A 4,924-nucleotide genomic window follows, 5' to 3' on the forward strand; every position below is an offset into this window, starting at 1 on the left:
TTGGTGCTGACCCCAAAATGTCAGAATATACTAATTCTAAAGGTGTAATATAGTTGGTATTTGAATCTCTAAAAGGTAAATTATGATGTTTACTCTGACAACAAACATTGCATAAGGGAATAATAGTTATTTTTTTACTCATTTCATCAATCTCAATATTACACTGTTGCATTATTTTTAAGACTATTTTTTCAGTTGGATGACCTAACCTTCTGTGTCACACATCAAACAATGACACTAAGGCAATCTTGCAACTTTCTTTTTCTTTTTCAATTTTTTTACCAGGTTCTCTTTCTTTTTTATTTCCTAGTTTTCCTTGTTCACCTTCTTTTTCTTTTTCTACTCTTTGTTTTTCTTGCTCTACTCCACCTAACTAAGAGATTGAAGGGTTGGCTGTGAGTGTTGATAGCCTTTGTCTGATGGAGTAGCTTTTATTACTTGTAGAGCTTTGTTCTTTTCTTTTAACTGAGGTACACACCTTGGTGGTATTTTCTTGGCCAGCACACCAACTGATAAAGGCCTCCTCTAAGGGACCCTCGTAGCAGCAATTCCTTCGTCTCTTGAGCCTTAAAAAAACAATCATAAGGATGAAACTCAAAGAACACATGATTGTCTTGTGGAAATTTAGCCACACTAATAAGATTCATAGTAATAGAAGGGACATGAAGTAGGTTTAGAGAATAACATAGTTCTGCCAATACTATTAATATACATACCTTGGCCATTACCTATGAACACTTGTTCTATGTCTTCGTACTCTGAGCTTGTGACTAGATTGTTGCCATTAAAGGTAAGATGGTGAGATCTCCTGTGTCCAAATACCATGCTCTATCTATCAAAGGTGTGGTTAATGGTACATCTGCGATTAATGCTCTTGGTTGTGATTAAGGCTGATGGAAGGCTAAAGATGGTGGAGGTGGTGGATTTGAAACTGCCTCATACAGTCTCTAAGTTCTGGTTGAATCTATGGTTATAATCCCATACAGTGTGCTCAATCCTACCACAAAGCTAATATTGTGGCCTGCTATTATCATAATGCCTAGATCTACTACCTCTAAAAATTTTACCACGTGTACGCACTCTAAAATTTTGACTTTTTCCTTGGTAATTCGATTGCTGATTTTGTAAGTATGTAAAGTAGTTGTGACTGTTTACTTGCAACTTTGACTCTATTCCTTGAGCTAGATTCACATGCACAGTCTTTATTACAATTCTCTTGAATCTCTCAACTAGTTTTTCTTGTCCTACTAGTAATGCTTTGATTTCACTTTCAGTTCTTTCAACCGCCTTTGAGTTTATCATAATAATAAAAGCACTATAATCCTCATTTAGACCTTGAGCTACTGCTTCTACAAATTTCTCACTCGTAAGAGGTGCTCCTAGAGCATAGAGTGCATTGATTATCTTTTTTTATGTTGTCCATGTAATCCAATACAAATCCTTGAAGCTGGATTGTCTTGATTTGTGTGTTGAACTGCTTTACCCTTAATTTCATCCTTTTTGCAAAATAATCCTCCACTTTGTACCAGATTTTGTATGCGAATTCGCATTCAGTTAGATAGCTAGTGAATCTTGGACGCGAAAAACCACGAGACTAGGAACTCATTTTCTTGCTCCCATGCTTCAAACTCTTTTTGTTTGTGTCTGTTAGTTGGTCGTTTTCTTCAGATCTATACCTTATCTGTACTTTTCTTGGATTGAGATGGTCCTTGAGTCTGTTTGATTTGATGAATACCAGAGATTAACGTTTTTACAGTACAAAATTGTCTTCATTGTGCTTAAATGTTACTGTATTGATCGTTGTTCTCGAATTTACTGTTGCGGAAGCTGGAATTTCATTTGATGCTGCCATGGATAAGAACCTAGAGCTCTGATACCATGAGAGGTATCAGAAATTCTATAGATCTGAGAAGAGAAGCTAAGAGCAGAAAGGAGAGAGATGAATGCAAAGAGAAAATACATAAAAATGTGTGAGGATTCATTAGTTTTGAATTACAACTGAAAAGGAAGCTAGGTCCTTACATTTATAGTAGTAACTAGGGATTGAATTTTCTAACTAACAACTCTTTAAACAGAATTGTCAGATCCGCATAATTAACTCCCTACCAACTCAAATGAGATAGAAACTAACTTTTAATTTTTAGTAGTTATATCCGTCATTAACGTCTTCTTCTCTACTTACTCTAAGGCTAAACTTTTTTTATTTGTAAGTATGTAATTTATGATGGTGAGATTTAGAATTAAATATTTTTAAATGTTAAGTCTCCATATGTACTCTTCTCTTATTCTTTTAGTGTAAGAAAATACAATCTTAAATTCTCAAAATGTAAATATTTGTTTCACATCTTTTTGTCACAGTCCTATAAAATTTTCCTTTTTACTTGAGTTGTATTAATGAATTGACATCTACCATTAATAATTATTACGATATCTATTAATTCATTATTTTTCTAACGAGTATAATAATAATAATAAATTAAGAATTTGTTTGAGTATTATTAAATTATTAGAAAAAGATATTTTTTATTTATTTTATTTTTTGTATATTTGACAAAATTTTAGTAGTAAAAATAAAAATATTAAAAAAATAAAACAAACATGTTTTTTAATTAAAATAAATTTTTTAAATTTTTAAGTATTGCTTAAAAATACAAAAGTTTAAAACAATTATATCTATAAAAAATTATTATTTAATAATTTTATAATAAATAGTATATAAGAAAATTAAGAACTTTTTCTTTATTTAAAAAATAATAACTGATACCCGTCTCTCTTAAAAGCAAGTAATAATATTGAGCACAATCACAGAAAAAAATAATATTAGACACAAAATTTTTAAGATCCTTCTTCAATTTTTTAAGAATATCTCATATATGATTTGTAACTACGTAATTTGTTATGTGTGATGTTTGATGCTAAACTTTTCTATTTGTAAATATGTAATATGTTATGTGTGACGTTAATTTTTTTGAATGTTAAGTCGGCCGATTTGTTATGTGTGATGTTTTCTTTTTGTAAGTATATAATCTATCATGTGTAACGCAGTTTTTTGTTGCGCTATATCCTCCCATGTAAGGCGTTCCTTTGTTGGCTTTTCAAGAAAGATGATGGGGTATTTGTCTTCTTTTCTCTCCGAAAATAATAAAATAGAGTTGTAACCATTCTTTTATTGTGTTGGTATGCAACTCAGAATTTTGGAATATTATTAGATCTTGTTTCTGGATTGAGTAGAACAGGGATAAACGAAGTTCGTTTTGTTTTTCTGTACATATCTGTAATGTGTAAATTCCTATGAATAAAGGGACAACTTACAAAAGATGATCTATACACAATGTTAACTTAAGTGATTAGAGTTAACTTTCCTGAATGCTAAGTCTACCAATCTGTTATGTGTGACGAGTTAACTCTCCTAAATATTTTATGTACTTTTCTTTTATTCTTTCAATACAAAAAAATACAATTTTATGTAAATATTTTGTCACATCTTTTTGCCACGACTATGAAATTTTTCTTCTTGCCTGAATTGTATTAATAAATTAATAGCTACCATTAATAGTTAGTAACCAGTGTAATAATAATAAATTAAAATTTTATTTGAGTATTATTAAGTTGTTAAAACTTTTTTTTTATTTTTTAGTATGGTTGACAAAATCTTAATAATAAAAGTAAAAACACTAAAAAATAAAATAAACATTTTTTATAAAATTATAATTTATTTTTTTTAAATATTTTTTTACTTAAAAAAATATTTTTAACATAATAAATAAACAAGAAGTATATTGTTATACTCAAATATAATTATTAGATAAAAAAATATTTTTACATGAAACATCTAAACATAAAGTACTTTTATTTTTCTAAAAAATCATTTGAAAAAAGACCACTTCAAAAATATTTTTTATAAAAATTCACCCAAACAAATTTTAAAATTATTAATAAGATAATAATTAAAAAACTTGACCTTTTAAGTTTTAACCAATAGTTTAGATTAAGCTTTTGGAATTATAAATTAATTATTTTATTATATTTTTTAAATATGTTATGAAGTATTTTATAATAAAAAATATATACTAAAAATAATCCTTTATACATTGTATATAAGTAACTTTTAATACTTCTTTTACTATTTTCAAAGGACATTGTCAAGTAAATTATTTTGTTAGACTATAATAAATATTAACTAAAAAATTAGCAAATTACAACTTATTTAAAAGTAGATTAATTTAGCTTAGTTCATATAACTAGTGAATTAAATAAATTAGTAGAAGTTGACTCAATTCTCTTTTTTTTTTTCTACTTTTTTTTAGATAAGCACCGCATGAAAATTCAATTGACAATTTTGTGTTGAAGATACTCACGTCAAAATAAAAATGTCAAGATTTTTTTGAGAAATTTAGAAACTATAGATATGAAGTGGAGTTAATATATGTGAATGGTTATTTTGAGTATTGAGAAGAGAGAACAATAAATTTGTATAGAAGGATTTTTTTTTATCAAGTTAACCCTGGTTTGATGCTCCTAGTTTAAATGAACAATATTCAATTTCAAAAGTTAGTTTATGAGGTAAAAAAAAATTATTTTTATAAATTCTCTAACAATTTTATGCTAAAGAGATTTAAGACTTGGAATAATAACTATGTTTGATAATAATGATCTTATTTTTATAGAATTTTAATCTTAATTTCAATGTATCTTGTTTGACACTGAATATCTGAGTAATATATATGTATGTATAAATTATGTAAAATAATAATTTTAATATGTGTTTTTAATGTACAAGTTAACTAAACCCTGTATTTATAAAAAAAAAACAATAGTCTTTTACTTTATTTAAACTAAAAACTCTCTTGTTTCTAATATCAGGCACAAAAAAAAATAGTATCAGGCACAAAAATTTTTAGATTTTTTTTTAATTTTTTAAGAA

Source organism: Arachis ipaensis, chromosome B7 (assembly GCF_059453495.1).
Source record: "Arachis ipaensis isolate K30076 ecotype BB chromosome B7, ASM5945349v1, whole genome shotgun sequence".
Taxonomy (NCBI): domain Eukaryota; kingdom Viridiplantae; phylum Streptophyta; class Magnoliopsida; order Fabales; family Fabaceae; genus Arachis; species Arachis ipaensis.